The following is a 20,353-nucleotide window of genomic DNA, read 5'->3' on the forward strand; positions in this document are numbered from 1 at the left end:
TTTTACTTCCCTACCACAGTATGTTTTTTTTTTTAATTAAAATGTAGTTTATTTACAATGTTTCTTCAATTTCTGTTGTACAACAAAGTGACCCAGTCATACAGTTCCCTGTGCTGTAGGATAGGAACCCATTGCCCATTCTTTCCAAATGTGCCACTAACCCCAAGCTCCCTCTTCATCCCACTTCCTCTCCCCTCACCCTTGGTAACAAATCTGCTCTCCATGGCCATGATCTGTCTCTGTTTTATAGATAGGATGATTTTTGCCATATTTTAGATTTCACGTATAAGTGGTATCATATGGTATTTTTCTTTCTCTTTCTTACTAGAAAGAGAAATCTCTGGTTTTATCCATGTTGTTGTAAATGGCATTATTTTGTCTTTTTTATAGCTGAGTTATTCCATTGTGTATATGTACCACATCTATTTCATTTGTCTGTTGATGGACATTTAGATTGTTTCCATGTCTTGGCTATTGTGAATAGTGCTGCAATGAACATGGGAGTGCATGTATCTCTTTGAATAAATGATTTTTCCAGATATATGCACAGAAGTGAGATTGCTGGATCATATAGTATTTTTATATTTAGTTTTCTGAGGAACCTCCATACTGTTTTCCATAGTGGTTTTACTAACTTATATTCCCACCAAAAATGAAGGAGGAGTCCTTTTTTTCCTCACCCTCTCTAATGTTTTTTAATTATTAACTTGTTAATGATGGCCATTCTGACTGGTGTGAGGTGGTACTTCAATGTAGTTTTGATTTGCATTTACCTAATAATTGGTGATGTTGAGCAGTTTTTTGTGTGACTGTTGGCCATCCATATGTCTTTAGAGAAGTGTCTATTTAGATCTGCCCAATTTTCCATTGGGTTGTTTGTATTTTTGTTGTTGAGTTGTATGAGTTGTTTCTAATGTTGTATTTTACATCATAATATGTATCCTCTAACAGTTTAGTGTACTTAAATTTGATTTTACAATTTTTATCTTTTACCATCATACTAGATTATTTAACTGGTTGATTCACTGCCTTTACTATGTATCTGTCTTTGTTTGTAGTATTCCCCCCATATTTTCTTATTTTTGTTATAGCATTTTCTTTTTTACTTAGAGAAGACCATTTAATAGTTTTTATAGGTCAATTTAGTGGTGATGAACTCTTACTTTTTGCTTGCTGGGAAACTATTTCTCCTTTGCTTGTGAATGGTATCCTTGCTAGAGAGAGTGTCCTAGGTTGTAGGTTTTTGCTTTTGGCAATTTAAAAATATCATTCCATTCTCTTTGGGCCTCAAAAGTTTCTGCTGAAAGATTAGTTGATAGCTTTATGGGGGAATTCCATTGAATGTGACTTTTTTTTTTTAATCTTTGTGCCTTTAAAATTCTGTTTTAACTTTTGATATTTTAATTGTAATTGTATCCTAATGTGGATTTCTTTGGATTCATCTTGTGAGGAATTCTCTGCATCCTGTACTTAGATATCAATATCCTTCTTCAGGTTAGGAAAGTTTTCAGCCAAATTTCATCAAATACATTTTCTACTCCTTTCCCTTTGTCTTCTCCTTCTGGGAGCCCTATAACATGAATGTTAATACACTTTATATGTCCAAGAGATCCTTTAGAACAGTCACATTATTTTTTTCTTTTTGCTTTATGAATAGGTGATTTCTACTATTCTCTCATCTAATCTGCTATTAAATCCTTCTGGTGTATTTCTCATTTCAGTTATTATATTCTTTAGATTTGATTGTTTTTTATATTTTCTAGTTCTTCATTGAAATTTTCACTGTGTTCCCCTATTCTTTTCTTGAGTTCAGTTACATTTTTATTACAATTGCTTTGAACAATTATCATGTAAATTATTTTATATCCATTTCATTAGTTTTTTCCCCCCCTGGTGTTTTATCTTCTCATTTAAAAAATTTTTTTTCTGCAGTTCCCATTAAGAACCTGACATAGTGTCTGTGAGGTTGCAGGTTTAATCCTTGGCCTTATTAACCCATGGGTTAAGGATCTGGTATTGCAACAACATGAGGTGTAAGCTGCAGGTGTTGCTGTAGCTGTGGTGTAGGCCTGCAGTTCCTGCTCTGATTTGATGCCTAGCCTGGGAACTTCCATATGCTGCTCATGCAGCTGTTAAAGGGAAGATATTTTTTATTTGTTCACCTCTATGAAATTAAGTGAAACAGTTACCTACCCTAATTTTAAGGTGTGTACTTTGGAAGTATACATATAAATTCTTTATTGTTCAGTGACTTTGGTGGGAGTGTTGTAATGAAATGAGAATAGGCTGAGTGTTCTATCAAGATTGCTGGCATTGGCCACCTTGGTGGGAAGTATTGCTGGAGTCCAGGGGGCCGGATACCAAGTTATATTTGAGTTGGGCCTATTCCCAATGCTTTGGTTATGCTGTCATATTGAGGCTTCGGTTCAGGCCCTGAGGTCCTTGAAAAGGAGCCCTGAGAGACTTGAACTTTTCCCCAGTGTAATCTAGTCTCTACCTTGGTTGATGGTAAAACAGGGACCCAAAGATCTGGAACATCTCTTTTGAACTGGCTCTGCTTTTCTGCAATTTGTCTGTATGTACTGGCTATGATGGTCTCTGCCTAGGTTAGGGGCCAGAATGGGGCCAAGGTTTTGGACCCACACTTCTAAATTTGCTCCACTCTTTCCCTGCTGCACACAGCTGTGATGGCATTGTTGTGTAGCCTTGGCTATAGATGTGTTTTGGGCCTGAGGGATTGGAGTTAACACTTGCGATCTGGCTCCACCTTTCCCCAAAGTCACCTTTTAAAAAAATGCTAATCCCATTCGCTTATTTACTACTCACAAATCCTATTGTGTTCCATAATTACTCTCTATACTCTTTGCTCAGCCAAAATTTCCTTTTCATATGCTGTCACTGGGTGATTTTTTGAAAGTACAAACGTGATTTTGTCACTCTATTGCTTAACCATTTTTAATACCTTTTTATAGGGAAAACTCTAGAGAACATGGCATTAGCCTAGAATTTGGCACTTGTCTTTTACAACTTCTATTTCATATTTTCTATGTTCTCATAAAATTGTATTGGATATTCTCATTGAACATCCTGACATCTCTGCCCATGCATCTGGGAAATTTTATCTCAAGTTGAAGAAAAAAATTCAGTATCTCACTTTTTATGCAGAATTTTCTTACACTCCATCAATGCTACCTGCTCCTTTTGTCCTCCTATAAAACCAAGTGCATTCTTTCATTCAGCCAATAAATACTTATAAAAACTGGCCATATGCTAACTGCTTCCTAGGTGTGACAAATAGTCCTTGTAGTCAGAGCATCATGGAAGAGACAAGCTGTAAATAATTAAGTTCAATTATGGTATGTGCTACCAAAGAAAATCAAAGCATCCTTTGAGAGCATAAAGCAAGGAAAGCAGTTGGGGTAGGGCATCTTTTCATACAGCTATGAGTGAATCATTTTTATTTGGGGTGTTGGGGAATAGTTTTTCTATTATAACACCTATCAACTCTAGTACCATTGTCAATTCACATTGTCAGATATACGCATCAGTTCCTTGGGGTTAGAAACTCATCTCAGTCATTTTATCTTAACAGTGCCTGGCAAAATTACTATCCCATTGTTGGAACTCAGAATATGTTAAAAAAAAAAAACAACTTATGCAAGTGGACAGACCTCAAATTTTACCTATCAAGACAATTTATACCTGGATAAATGAAGTATTTATCCCTTTAGGTGTCTGTTATTCTACTCATTTAATAGATGAGACACTGGGACTTTGAGAAGTGAGGAATTTGTTTTCAAGTGTTTATCACCTTAATATATCTAGCACTCTTACAACTTGATACATTTCAGTAAAAAATAAAGATATAGGCAGATTAATCAAAGAAGGAGAACTATGACTAACTAATAGCCATTTGAAAAGATGCCCTACCCAAACAGTGACCAAGAAAATATTAGTTAAAATTTGATGACAATATCAGATTTAATTCTATTCTAATCACAATCTAATCCACATTTAAGGATTGGATTTCTCTTCCATTGACACATGATACTCTCTTCTAATGATTCTTGTTTTGATTCCCATGCTTATTCTCATCATAATTTATTTTCTAACTGTAATTGCCCTACATTTAAACTGAATATATTTTCTCTTTTTCCTGTATTTTTGAGTTAGTTGATTATCTCTCTTTCAGCAATTTGAGTTAAGTAAAACAATCTAACTGAATCACTCAAGACTACAGAAGTATCCAATGCAAAATAAACATCCTCCCTCTTTCTCCAAACCCATTACTTAATTATGTGTATGTATCTCATATTTTAAATATTTTGATTTTATTCCTTTTGTTTATAAAAATGAATCAGATAATGTTATTTTGTCATTTGTTTTTGCGCTTCTGTAGCCAAAGACCTTAGTTGTGATAAGAGATAAGAGGCAATTAATATTTATTTGGAAATAATTTCAAACATTAATTCTAGCTAAGAGTTGAGGAGAAACTTTGCATGTCCTCAGGAAGTACAAGAGCAATAGGGTGACAAGGAAGTGGCCCTATAACAGGAGAGGGGGTATTGTAAGAATGTTGAATATTCTTTTAAGTCAATAAAATGAAATAGCCATGTGCTTTCATATTGTATACTATTTTATAGTTTAATGAAAACATGCCCCAAATGTTGGAGATACAGATTTTTACCAGTGTTTTTACCTCTATACCCAATCAGCAATGTTTCTTCATTCTTTTTATTTACTCACTAGTGTTTTGTTTTGTCATTATAAATCATATTGTTGAGCCAAAATAAAAGCACACATTTTTATTTTTTGAAAATTGTTTCAGATAAATTTCCACATAGGTTTTAGATCTTTTTTTTCTCACCAAAAATATGGAACAGTGCCCATCTCCTGGAATTCTTACTGGTCCTTGGTATTCAATCTTTATTTTTGTCAGTAAGATAAGCAAACAATTCCTATTTAAATTTGCTTGGATTTTCTTTTCTGTATCTATGAGGCTGAACAGTTTTTCAAATGTGTAGTAATCATTTATATTTTCTCTTCTGTGAATTTCCAGTCCCAAGCTTTGATCTTTTTTTGTTATTGTTGCACTGTAAGAATACTAATCCATTTTCTGTTTGACCCATTGCAAATATTTTCATTTATTGCTAGTGCTTTTATATCTTATATTTTAAATTATTAACTACTCAAAGGCATAATATTATTTTATATTTCTAAGAGTTTAAATTTGGATAATTGTATTTAAATTATTATATTATATCTGTTTTTTCCACCATGACTTAATTTTGGCTTTTTTTCTTTCTCTGAACACACAATCTTACTGGTGCTACTACTTATAACTTGCAGTCTGCCTCACATTTTCTATATATTTATTGCATTTTGGTAGTATTTTAAGCCATTAAATCACAAGAGAACAAAAGAAAGAAGAGAAGAAAAAGACCTACAAATCCAAATCCAAAATAATTGACAAAATGTAATAACAACATACATATTGATAATTACTTTAAATGTAAATGGATGAAATGCACCAACCACAAGGCATAGACTGGATGAATAGATATAGGAACAAGACTCATATATATGTTCTCTACAGGAGACCCACTTCAGTTCTAGGGACACATACAGACTGAAAGTGAGGGAATGGAAAATGTATTCCATGCAAATGAAATCAAAAGAAAGCTAGAATAGTAACACTCATACCAGGCAAAATAGACTTTAAAATACAGACTGTTACAAGAGACAAAGGACACTAAATAATGATCAATGGATCAAGCAAAAAAATATATTTAACAATTTTAAATATATATATGCACCCAACATAGGAGAGCCTGTATATCTTAGGCAAATGTTCGGAGATGCGAAAGAAATTGACAATAACACAATAATAGTGGAGGACTTTTAACACCCCCACTTATATCAATGGAAAGATAATCCAGACAGAAAAATCAATAAGGAAACATAGGTCTTAGATGATACAGTACAACATTTTATCTGAAGCAACAAAATACACATTCTTCTCATGTGCACATGGAATATTATCCGGGATAGATTACATATTGGGCAAAACTTGGTAAATTTAAGAAAACTGAAATCGTATCCAGCATCTTTTCTGACCACAATGCTATGAGATTAGAAATCAATCACAAGAAAAAAAACAAAACAAACTAAAAACACAAACATGTCGAGGCTAATCCATATGTTACTAAATAACAATGGAACACTGACAAAATCAAAGAGGAAATTAAAAAAAAAACCTAGAGAAAAATGAAAATAAAACGTTGGTGATATAAAACCTGTGTGAGAGAGAAAAAAAAAGTTCTAGGAGGGAAATTTATAGTGATAAAAAGCTTACCTCCAGAAACAGGAAAAATTTCAAACAGCCTAATCTCACACTAAATATAATAGAGAAAGAACAAACAAAACTCGTATTAACTTTGGGAAAGAAATCAGAGCAGTAATAAATTAAATAGGGACAAAGAAAACAAACAATAGAAAAGATCAATGAAACTAAAAAATGATTCTTTGAAAAGATAAGCAGTTTGATAAACCTTTAGCCAGACTTACAAGAAAAAATGGGAGCAGGCACAAATCAATAAACTTAGAAATGAGAAAGGAGCAGTTACAACTAACAACACAGAAATACCAAGGATCCTAAGAGATGCCAATGAAGTGGACAAACTATAATAAATTCTTTGCAAGGTAAAATCTTAGAAGACTGAACCAGGGGAGTTCCTGTTGTGGTGCAGTGGTTAACGAATCTGACTAGGGACCATGAGGTTGTGGGTTTGATCCCTGGCCTTGCTCAGTGGATTAGGGATCTGGCATTGCTGTGAGCTGTGGTGTGGGTAGCAGACATGGCTCAGATCCCGTGTTGCTATGGCTCTGGCATAGGCTGGTGGCTACATCTCTTATTGGACCCCTAGCCTGGGAACCTCCATATGCCATGGAAGCAGCCCTAGAAAAGGAAAAGCCAAAAAAAAAAAAAAAGACTGAACCAGGAAAAAACAGAAAGTATGAACAGACTAGTCACAAATACTGAAATTGAATCTGCGATTTAAAAACTTCTAAGAAACAGAAGTCCAGGACCAGATGGCTTCACAAGGAAAATTCTATCAAACATTTAGAGAAGAGTTAACACCTATCCTTATGAAACTACAAAAAATTGTAGAGGAAGGAATACTCCCAATCTCATTCTATGATGCTATTATCACCCTTATACTAAAATGGCAAAAGTATCACAAAAAGGGAAAATTATAGGCCAATATTACCCATTTATGATAAAAACTCTCCACAGAGTGGGAATAGAGGGAACCAACTTCAACATAATAAAGGCCATATATGACAAACACACAGCTGACATCATTCTCAATGGTGATTAGCTGAAACCATTTCCTTTAAGATTAGGAAAAAGACAGGGACATCCACTACCTGAATTATTCAATATAGTTTTGGAAGACATAGCCATGGCAATCACAGAAGAAAAGAAATAAAAGGAATCCAAACTGGAAAAGAAGTAATACTGTCATTGTTTTCAGGTGACTTAATATTATACATATAAAATCCTAAAGATTCTACCAGAAAACTACTAGATATCAGTAATGAATTTGATAAAGTTGTGGGATACAAAATCAATACACAGAAATCTCTTACATTCCTATACACTAACAACAAAGATTAGAAAGAGAAATTAAGGAAACAATCCCATTTTTACTATCACATCAAAGAGAATAAAACACCTAGAGATAAACCTACCTAAAGAGGCAAAAAACCTGTACTCTAAAAACCATAAGATGTTGATAAAAGAAATAGATAGTGAAACGAATAGATGGAAAGCTATATCTGTTTCTTGGATTGGAAGAATCAATATTGTCAAAATGACTACACCACTCAAGGCAGATTCAATGTCATCCCTATCAAATTACCTATGGCATTGTTCACAGACTGCAATAAAAATTTTAAATTTAAAATTTGTATGGAAATACAAAAGACCCTGAATAGCCAAAATAATCTTGAGAAAGAAAAAAAGATATAAATAGATATTTCTCTAGAGATGACATACAGATGACCCAAAGGAACATGAAAAGATGCTCAATATTGATGATTATTAGAGAAACACAAATCAAAACTACAATGAGGTATTACATTACACGGGTCAGAATGACCACCATCAAAAAGTCTACAAACAATAAATGCTGGAGAGGGTATTCAGAAAAAATAGCCCTCTTATGTTGTTGGTGGGAATATAAATTGGTACAACCACTATGGAAAACAGTATGAGAGTTCCTTAAAAAAACTGAAAATAAAGCTGCCATATGATCTGACAATCCCTCTCTTGAGCATATATCTGGATAAAACCATAATTCAAAAAGAAACCTGTGCCCCAATATTTATTATAACATTATTTACATTAGTTAAGATCTGGATTCAACCTAAACATCCATCAACATAGGAATGTATCAAGAGAATATGGTATACATATACAATGAACTAATGGCCATAAAAAAGAATTTAAAAATTCAATTTGCATCAACATGGATGAACCTATAGATTTTCACACTAAATGAAATAAAGATAAATATTATATGGTTTCACTTACATTTAAAATCTTAAAAAATGATACAAGTGAAATTATTTACAAAATGGAAACATACTCCTGGATTTAGAAAACAAATTTTTTTTTGGTCTTTTTAGGGCCACACCCACAGCATATGGAGGTTCCCAGGCTAGGGGTCTAATCAGAGCTGTACACCAGAGCCACAGCAATGCAGGAACTGAGCCACATCTGTGACCTACACTGCAGCTCACGGCAATGCCGGATCCTTAACCCACTGAGTGAGGCCAGGGATTGAACCTGCAACCTCATGTTTCCTAGTCGGATTTGTTTCTGCTGCACCACAATGGGAACTCCCTAGAAAACAAATTTTTGGTTACTAAAGGGGAAAATTGGAGTGAGGGATAAATTAGGAGTTTGGGATTAAGATATACATATATCTTACTTAGTAATGTATATGTACTTAGTGATACATATATATATATAACTGTATATAAAATAAATAATCAACAAGGAAACTACTGTATAGTACAGAGAACTCTATTCTGAGGCAATTTATATGAGAAAATAATCTGAAAAATAATAGATATTTGTATATATACAATAGAATCTCTTTTCTGTACACCTGCAATTTACACAGTGTTGTAAATCAACTATTCTCCAATATAAAATAAAAATTAATAATAAAGAAGAATGCATGAGTAATATGGAAGTCAGAATAGTGGAAAACAGATCTTTAACAAAAAAAATTTGTAATAAGAATAGTATAAGAGACCTGTGAAACAACATCAAGTGTGATAACATTTGCATTACATGGGTCTGAGAAATAGAAAAGCAGAGAGAGGAAGAAATGTATTTGATGGAATTATGGCTAAAAACCTCCCTAACCTGAATACCTAAATAGATATATATGTCCAGTAAGCACATAAAGTTATGAGCAGAATGAACATAAAGGGACCTAAACAAAGACATACCATAATTAAAATGGAAAATGTTAAATGCAGATATTTTAAAGGGATCAGGAGAAAGAAAAAATAATGAGGAGTTCCCATCATGGCACAGCAGAAACAAATCTCACTAGGAAGCATGAGGTTGCAGGTTTGATCCCTGGCCTCGCTCAGTGGGTTAAGGATCTGGCATTGCTGTGAGCTGTGGTGTAGGTCACAGATGCGACTTGAATCCTGCGTTGCTGTGGCTGTGGCTTAGGCCAGCAGCTACAGCTCTGATTAGACCCCTAGCCTGGGAACCTCCATGTGCTGTAGGTCTCAGATGCAGCTTGAAGGATCTGATGTTGCTGTGGCTGTGGCATAGGCTGGTAGCTCATGCTCAAATTTGACCCCTAGCCTAGGAACCTCCATATGCCAGGGGTGTAGCCCTGAAAAGCAAAAACAAAAAAGAAAAAAAAGAAAAAAGAATGACATTCAAGGAATCCCATGTAAAAATATTAGCTTATTTTTCAGCAAACATTTTGCATGCCTGAAGAGAGTGGCATGGTATTTTTTAACATCTTGGAAGGAGAAAATATATGACCTAGGATACTCTACCTAATAATAAGATTATCATTCACAATTTAAGGAGAGATAAATAATTTTCCATACATTAAAAAATTCAGATTTCACAACCATCACCAGTCATACAAGAAACATAAAATGGTATTTTTTAATCAAAAAAGAAAAGCCTGTGTGGACTTCCCATTGTGGCACAAGAGAAACAAACCTGATTGGAATCCATGAGGATGTGGTTTCAATCCCTGGTCTCGCTCAGTGGGTCAAGGATTTGGGGTTGCCCTGAGCTGTGATGTAGGTCATGGACATCGCTCAGATCCTGCATTGCTGTGGCTGTGGTTTAAGACTGGCAGCTAAAGGTCTGATTTGACCCCTAGGCTGGAAACTTCCATATGCCTTGGGTGAAGCCCTAAAAAAAAAAAAGAAAGAAAGAAAAATAAAAGCCTTTATAGAAAAATAAAAAAATATATGAAAATTATTTCAATGGGTAAAGATAAATATAAGGGCAGTGGATCAAACTTTTAAATAAGCTAGTATGGATGTCAATACAAAAAGTACAAAATCAACTACAATAAACAGTTCAGGGGTAAACATAAAGATGTTAAGTGTGACATCAAAACATAAAATGTCAGAGTTCCCATTCTGGCGCAGTGGTTAACGAATCCGACTAGGAACCATGAGGTTGCGGGTTCCGTCCCTGCCCTTGCTCAGTGGGTTAAGGATCCAGCGTTGCCTTGAGCTGTGGTGTAGGTTGCAGACGCAGCTCGGATCCCGTTTTGCTGTGGCTCTGGCGTAGGCCGGCGGCTACAGCTCTGACTGGACCCCTAGCCTGGGAACCTCCATATGCCACACGGGAGTGGCCCTAGAAATAGTAAAAAGACAAAAAAAACCCACAAAACATAAAATATCATGATAGTGGATGGTAAAAAAGTAGAACTTTTCGTACTCAACTCTCAGTTTTCAATATATATATGAACCTTATGGTTTCCACATACCAGAAACCTACATGCCTACAGTAAAAGCAACGAGAAACCCAAATATTACACTAAAGAATCATAAAACCACAGGGGAAGAGACAAGTAAAAGAAAAGATCAGAGAATTACAAAAACAACCAAAATATAAGTTACAAAATGGTGATAAGTATATCCATAAATACTTTAATGCAAATGGACAAAATGCTTCAATCAAAAGACATAGAGTGGCTGAATGGATAACAAATAATATGCTGCCTACAAGTGACTCACTTAAGACTGCAAGTGAAGCAATGGAAATAAACATCCCTTCAAATGGAAATGAAAAGAAACCTTGAGGAGTAATGATTCTATCACATTAAAAAGGCTGTAAAACAATGAAGATAACATAAAACAAAGACGGGCATTACACAATGATAAAGGGAATATAAACAAAAGAGTATGTAACATTCATGAATATATATATATATATATACACACACACACTTAAGGTACGGATTACCCAAATAAAGAAAATATTAACAAACATAAAGGGATAAACTGACAGTAATACAGTAAGAGGAGGGGATTTTAACATCCCATTTACATCAATAGATCATCTAAACCAAAAATCAATAGATATATAGTGGCTTTAAATGACATATTAGATCAGATAGATTTATTAGATATCTACAGGACATTCTGTCCCCAAACAGCAGAATATACACTCTTTTCAAGTACACATGGGACTCTGAAGACCACAAAACACATCTAAATAAATTTAAGATTGAACTCATATCAAGGCTCTTTTATGACCACAAGAATATGAAACTAGAAGTTAGTTACAGGAAGAAAACTGAAAAAAAAAAATCCAAACAAGTGGAGACTAAACAACATGCTGCTAAGAAGATTATGGGTCAATTAAGTAATCAAAGAGGAAATCAAAGATACTTTGAGATGTAACATTTCAAAATCTATAGGGCATGCTAAAGCAGTTCCAAGAGGGATATTTATAGTGATACAGGCCTATCACAAGAAGCAATAAAAGTCTTAAATAAAAAACTTTGGTTTTTGTTTTTTCACTTTTTAAGGATGCATCAGTGGCATATGGAAGTTTCCAGGCTAAAGGGAGAATCAGAGCAGAAGTTACCCGCCTACACCACAGGATCAGAGCCACATCTGTGACCTACACCACAACTTATTGGCAAAAATGAATCCTTAACCTACTGAAGGAGAGCAAGGATCCAACCCACATCCTCATGGATACTAGTTGGCTTTGTAACCCTCTGAGCCACAATGGGAGCTCTTCAAATGAAAAACTTAACTTTCCATTTAAAGAAATTAGAAAAAGAGGAACAAAGCCAAGTCAGCAGAAGGAAGGAAGTAATAATGATCAGAGCAAAAATACAGTGGAGAAAAAAAGCAAAAAATATCAATTAAATTGAGATTTATTTGAAAAGTTATAAGGAAAATAACTATATATTTAGCTGGGCTCATTGAGAAAAAAAAAGAGCCTCCCCCCCCATAAAACTAGAATGAAATGTTACAACTGCTATCACAGAAATAAATATAATCACAAGAATACTGAAAATTGGTATATGCCAACTAATTGGACAACAAGAAAATAGTTGATAAATTCCTGGAAACATACAATCCTCCAAGACTGAATCAGGAGGAAATAGAAAGTATGAACAGTCACATTACTAGTAATGAAATTGAGTCAGTAATCAAAAAACGCCCAATAAACAAAAGTCCAGGAGCTGATGGATTTTCAGTGGAATTCTACATTTAAAAAGTCTTAAAGAATAGTTTATATCTATCCTTCTCAAACTATTCCAAAAAATTTAAGAGCAGGGAACACTTCAAAACTTGCTCTATAATGTTAGCATTATCTTTATACCCAAACTAAAGACGTATAAAAGAAGAATTTTACGGGCCAATATCCCTGAGAACAAACATGCAAAATTCTTCAACAAAATATTAGCAAACAGAATTCAGCAATGTATAAAAAGGATCATACACTGTGATCAAGTGGGATTTATTCCAGTGATGTGGGGACGGTGCAATTTTGAAAAGTCATTCTATGTGATACACCACACAAACCAAACAAAGAATAAAAATCATATGATCATGTCTATAGATGCAAAAAAATGAAATTATCCATTAATGATTAAAAACTCTTAACAAAGTTAACAAAGTTATTAGAGGGAATGTACCTCAACACCATAAAAGCTGTTATGACAAACCCATAGCAAAGATCATACTCGATAGTGAAAAGCAGAAAGCTTTCTCCCTAAAATTAGGAATGAGACAAGTATGCCCACTCTCAACACTTCAATTTAACATAGTACTGCTAAATGTTTCGCAAAGCTTGAAGGAGATAAGGATTCAACAGGGCAAATGAACAGAGCAAGTATATGTAAGAATCCAGGCTCCAGAACCATATTGCTGCATTTATTAACTCTGTGAAACCAGTTTAAGTGAAACTTTTGACATTCAAGTTTTTTATTACATACACTTTTTAATCTGCAAAGTTTGAAGTCATGTTTAATTTGTAACTTTTGTTTTAGAATTCATTTGATAATTTATATGGGATATAAGGTGCCTATGAAAAATGCTTTTTAAATGGTAAGATTTTTAAATCTAATATTTAACTCTCCTCATCTATATATCTTGTTTCCACTGATATCAGTTTAAATGGTAAGATTTTTAAATCTAATATTTAACTTTCTTCATCTATATATCTTGTTTCCACTGATATCAGTGCTGTCCAATAACATAGGTCATAGCTACAGTGGGTACTGAGCTACTGAAACATGGCCAATGATGTTGTAAGTGTAAAATTCTTACCAGATTTCAACAACTAAGTACAAAATAGGATGTAAAAAAAAAAACTTACTAATTTTTTTAGTATTTATTGCATGGTGTAATGATAATATTTTGATGTATTGGGTTATATAAAACATTAAAATTAATTTTACTTCTTTTTACTTACATTAAAGTTTGTTACTATAATAAAGTTACATGTGTGGCTTGCATTATGTTTCTATTGGAAATATTGGTATAATTAATACATTTCTTTGGGGTAGAAATTGTGATTTTCACTGAACCAATTTGTCTCTTGCCCCATCTAGTAATTCATCTTCCCTCTGTGTTTATTTTATTTATTTATTTATTTTTGTCTTTTGTCCTTTCAGGGCTGCACCCAGGGCATATGGAAGTTCCCAGGCTAGGGGTCTAATCAGAGCTGTAGCTGCTGACCTACACCAGAGCCACAGCAATGCCAGATCTGAGCCACATCTGCAACCTACACCACAGCTCACAGCAATGCTGGATTCTTAACCCACTGAGGGAGGCCAGGAAGCAAACCTGCAACCTCATGGTTCCTAGTCAGTTTTGTTTCCGCTGCACCGCGATAGGAACTCCCCCTCTTTGTTTTTAGAGATAACTTCCTCAGACACAAATCTAGTTTTATTTAGTTTCCTGGTTAAGTTCTTTTCCTTGGTTTCTCATTGCCTGCTGAATAAAATCCAGTTCACTCCAAAGCCATTGGAAAGTTCATCAGTCCTCAACTTTTCATTCCTACTCCTTTCTATGTGTGACTAATAATAAATGTGGAAAGTAATTTATTGTCCAAACAACCTAGGACACTTTTGAGATGGAAAAGCACTGTTAATAATGCTGGGATTACAGACATAAACTGTGACAGAGTTAAGCCAGTGTCATCTACAGTCCATCTTTGCTTCAGACACAGGTCAAGAGTGCTTACACTTACTGTTCCTTCTTACCTAATCTAGTTTTCCTCTTTTCTGCCGTGGAAAACTTTCACTTACTTCTGAGGTTTCATTTTCAGCATTTCTTTTATTATCTCCTGGGTACAATCCCCTTAAAAATTCTTCTATTTCAGGGCTGCTTCCTGGTTCCTCTACTGCTTTGTCGACTTATTGAGTACTTGAAAAGTGTCTCCCTAGCACCTAGCCCATGATTTTGCCTGGAACTGGTGTTTGAAATTGTTTCCAAATGAATATTAACAGTCTCTTACCTACTCTCACAGCTGAGATCCTTGAGCAGAAATGCATGTCTAATTTGTTGACTGATTAACTGGGTCCGTGATTTTCAATTAGAGGTTTCTACAGCTATCATTTAACCACTTTGACAGTCTATAGTTCAGCTTTTGTAAGTACATGTGAAGTAGGTGATTGTACAAATGTTTAATTCCCCATTTGTATGACACTGGGCTACACAGAGAAATCAGAGCCTGAGAGACAGGGAAGATGTTTGTTGTGATGTTCACAAAACTCCCTCCTCGCTCCCAGAGGGATGCAGGTGGAGGCTGCTCGGCTCTTTTAGCTTTCATTAAGATGCTGTTTGTAAGCAAAGGGCAGTCATTCTTCAGCTGAGCTCTTTATTAACGCTGGCATTGCCTCCCTATGCCAGGGAGGCCCTGGAATCCCTCTCCTTGGTTAAGGTACATTCATAAAGTAACAATGGTATTTTATCATACCTGAAAATAAGATGCTATAAGCACTAAGATATGTATAATAATGGCCTAAAGTGACTCTGATTTTCATAATAAAACATACCTTGCCTTAGCCTGCCCACACCTGTTGTGATAGTGAAACCCCTGAGGGCTAAAGGGCTTTCTCTTTAAATTAAGGATTAAAAGGATCACAGCGTGTTATTTTAAGGCTGTGTGACGGCTTAATTGTCTCAACTGTGAAAGACAGAATATGATAGAGTATGGTATTTTATACTGCTTGTGAGGTTTTATCCAACTGTGCTTTATAGTCTGAACTCAATAGATTGCATGTTCTTATTTTTTAATTTTCCAGGTGAGTTTTTAGTGGTACATCCACTCCCCTGGAGTAGAGAGTATAGGAGAGCTGGGATCTAGAAAGCATGATTTAGTTTCAAACCAAAGTTATTTTATGGGGTGGGACACTAACTCATTTTGAATTACTCAACTAAATTAGAAAGAGAAAAATGGGCCCAGTTACTGAGCTGACCATGGAGCTAGAGATAGATATAATCATGGTTCTATAAAGGAGACATCTTCTTTCCATGTTACAGAAAAACTGAATCAAATTGCCATTGGGATCTGGTGTCAATTACAACCTGTTTTTAGGATGCCAAAGAACTATGTGTCAGGTGAGATTTCTAATGTACAAACTGCCAGTAATTGCCTTCTTAATATCATTCCATGTTTCTTTTTGGTCACTGCTTTTAGATATTTCAACTCATTTAGTTTCTGTATTCATCAGCTGGTGATTTAATGATTTTCTAATAGGAAGTTCACATTCATAAACTATGAAATAAATTAAGGCCTGATTTTAAAAATTCATTTTATGTCCTCATTCCAGAAAACAGCAGATAAGATGAGAAGAGCATTATCCACAGTCAAGCATGCTTCTTTTTGGGATCCTAATCTTAATTTGTTGTAAAATAGAACTCTTTTATTCTATATGAGTTCCAAGATGCAGAATAAATAGTATCAAACTTTATAAAATGCTCTCATCAGCGTTCTGGAGACATTAATTTATTTATTTATTTCAAGTATAAATTATTTAATAAATAATTAAATGTGAATGATTATATTCTTAGATATCCATTTTCCTGCCAAGAATTTGGTGACCCAAGCTAGGCCAATCTGAACCCATGTCCAAATTTTGGATTTGGGAAAAGAGCAAATTCTTATTCCTTTGGAAGGTAAAGTTGAATGATGAGAAGTTTAGAAGCTGCTGTTTTCAAGTTACATGCCTTGTGGAAACAGCTTTTTTATTTTATTATTTATTTTATTTTTATTTATTTATTTATTTATTTTTTAGATTGTTATTCCCCTAATATGAGACAGCTTTTTTTAAAAGACTAAAGACTAACCTTCAATAATTGCAGAAGAAACACAGAGAGGGCAAGAGAGCGAGGGAGGGAGAGAGAGAAGTGTGTTCAAGTCTCTTTTTCATGAAATTTAGTCTTGTTCCTGAACTTTCTTTGGTTGTGTGAGAAATAAATCATTCACTTTCACCTAAGCTCTCCAAGATCTACTTCAGTCACTTGCCGATTCAAATAATAACCAACCTCAAAATGGAAACTTCTGCCACTTGTGCTGAATCTTTATAAATCAATTTAGCAAATCTACTAGAATTTTCCATTTTTCTTTCCCTGAATCCAATATCTACTTTTACAGAAGAAGGGTGTCCCAAATAAGACTTATTCTATATTTAAGAAATAGCCATATTTTTACAAAGCTTGGTGATCATCTGCAAGAGAGTCCTCCTTTTTTTTTTATGTAGGCAATAATATTCAGTGGTCACTAAGACTTTTGTTAAAATTACATAAGATAATTGCAGATTTCATCTTGGACAGTGTTATATGTTGTGGCAAGGAGCTTCTGAAATAAATATTAAAATATAATAAATATTGTTACTCAAGCATGATAGCCACTTTTCTCCTTATTCCTCTCTCTCTTTTATAATAGTCTAGAAGTCTGTGTGTGGTCAGATGAGGAACAGATGGGCAGCTTCCTCCCATTAGGGGCCTGTGTTCATTCTCTTACCATTCCACCATACCTTAGAGTATTGGTTGAACAAATTTATTGGCAAGTAAACATTTCAACTAATAGGAAAATGGAAGGAGCTCATACAAAGGGCAAGAAAGTTTTACTTAAGGAAGGGATATGAAAGTTTCACAGTTAGTTCTATATCACTGATGAAAATTGATATATGGGAGCTTACGACAACAGGGACTGGAATGCATAATATCTCTCTGGGCAGCCATGTGCCTAACACACAGGATGGTTGAAGGACCTCAGAACCAAAGAGAAGAGGAGAATGGATGATGTGGGAAATTATCAGCCTCTGCCAAGTGTTGCTAGACTATTACTATAAAGAAATGAATATACTTTCTCTGTAACTAATGAGTTACTCAGATTTCCTCTGTGCTAAAAACACATAGATCTCAGTTTTCTATCTTCTCAAACTACAATCCCATTTTCATTTTATTCATCACCAAAATTCTATACTCACTGCATCAACTTTCCTATCACCTGTCTCTTCTAACCATTGTAATTTTATGAAAAAGCTTTCTCAAAGGTCAAAAATATCCTCTAATTTCCTTCTTTCAGCTCTGTCACTTTATCCTCTTGCCTGCACTGGTAGCTGTTCTGGAAATGCACTCATTAATTTGTATGACTCTTCACTATCCTTCTTCTATTTCTGTAATCATCACTTCTCTTTGCCCATCTTTATCTTCTCATATTATAAATGTGACATTATCTATGGGTATAAATTTATGTATTCTTCTTTGTCATATTTTAGTAGTTTCTCTGGTGACTTTGGCTAACACCTAAATTGACCTCAGTTCCACACACATACTCCCTTTTTGTTGTGTACAATTTGACTTATTCTCCCACAGTAATACTTTAAATGATATGGATATAAAGCAAAGCACAGGCCCTGATTAGCTTCCAGTGGCTATGTTCTGTGACTTCTCTGGTGTGTTGGAGCTCTTTTGATTCAAAGGAATTAAAGTATTATCTTTCCTCTTGCTACTGTATATGTTTGTTCCTACAAACATCTTGTTTGTAGCTCCTAAGTTTGCTCATTCTCAATTTCAATTATCCATGGTGAGATTCATTTTTCTCCCTTCAGCTGATATTTCCATAATCCGTGGGAAAAAATTCCAGTGGACATGAGGGAAAGGAAGTATTCAGAAGAAACAAGAGAGACAATATCCATAAAAGAAGACATTTTGGGGAAACATCTCTAAAAGAGGTCTAATTGAGTGAGTCATCTTTTAAATGCAAACATATATACATTATACATAAGGTGGAAAGTACATTGGTGTTGATGTTAAGAAATCTGCATTTGAATTCCAGGCCTATTCTTGCTTTAGCTGTGTGATTTGGCATGTTTATAAGTTCCAATATATTTTGGGGGGGCTCTCTTTAGGGCCACACTCACATCATATGGAAATTCCCAGGCTAGGGTTCGATTTGGAGTTGGGGCTGCTAGCCTATTCCATAGCCACAGCAATGTGGGATCTGAGCCAGGTCTGCAACCTACACCATAGCTCACAGCAATGCTGGATCCTTAACCAACTGAGTGAAGCCAGGGAACAAGCCTGCATCCTCATGGATACTAGTCAGTTTCATTACCAATGAGCCATGATGGAAACTCCATAAGTTCCAATATTTTAATCACATAGTGAGACTATGTCTATAATAACTGTGAGACTGAATGATAATATAAATATAAAACTGATTATTTTGCTCCAAGCATTAATTATCTCTTCAGTAAATGTTAGTTGAATCTAGACGGCCAAGAGGTCCATAAGGGAAAAAGATGTTGATCTGGTAAATTAGGGCAAACACTTTATTCAGGGCTGGAAAATGACATAAAGCTCTCTTTCCCAGTAATTCTCATCTACAAAAGAGTATCACTGCATCTACCCTTTAGTCATTGGGTTAGTTGGCTATGGATATTTTATGCAATGCTTAATTGGCTTTGCCATTTCATCAAGAACTGTAGAGCAGCATCACAACCTCCCAAAAGAAGATGGATTATAGACTACTTACTCACATAATAGGAAGCTGCACATTAGCTGATAAGTGCACAGAGCAAACTTTACTCACCTTTTCTGGAAAGGAAAAATATTTTGGTTCAATTCAAAGTAAATCCTTGTCCTTACTTCAGTATTATGCTGAATGTAGCTCTGGGAACAATAGGAATACCTGGAAGATTGCAGGAGGTACAAGAAAGATTATATCCTCAAACCAGATGGAATTATTTATGTTTGTTTGGGTCTCTAAAGGGATGGTTATTTGAACCCTTCAGTTTTTAACTTCTCTTAAACCCTGCTCCTAAACTGTGCAGAAGGCTTGGGATGAATGAAGATGACACTCTGGTCTGAAAATTTGAAAATAGGAAGAATTGGAAGATGAGGTAAGCATTTACCCAAAACTTCCATCAGTGCTTATGGGACTAGCAAGACAAAGAGATTGCCCATCTTTGCTCATAAAGTTCTTACGGATTCCCAGCTTATTATCTTGACAATAAGTGGCTCCAGTTCACCACTGAGGCTTGTTATGTGTTCACATTTTACTAATACTTGTCAGATAAAGCAGAACAAGACCTCTAGCACATAGAAGTACAGTAAAATCTGATATATTTTCCAGATGCTCTCTTTTGACTGGTGAAATAGAAGTGATACAGCTCAACCACATACCACACGCACACAAACACATACAGTTTGTACCTATATGCATATAAGTACCTAATATTCTTAGTATATTATATAGGTACAAAACATATGCAATATAGACAAAATATAAACAACATTTCTACAC

Source organism: Phacochoerus africanus, chromosome 14 (genome assembly GCF_016906955.1).
Source record: "Phacochoerus africanus isolate WHEZ1 chromosome 14, ROS_Pafr_v1, whole genome shotgun sequence".
Taxonomy (NCBI): Eukaryota; Metazoa; Chordata; class Mammalia; order Artiodactyla; family Suidae; genus Phacochoerus; species Phacochoerus africanus.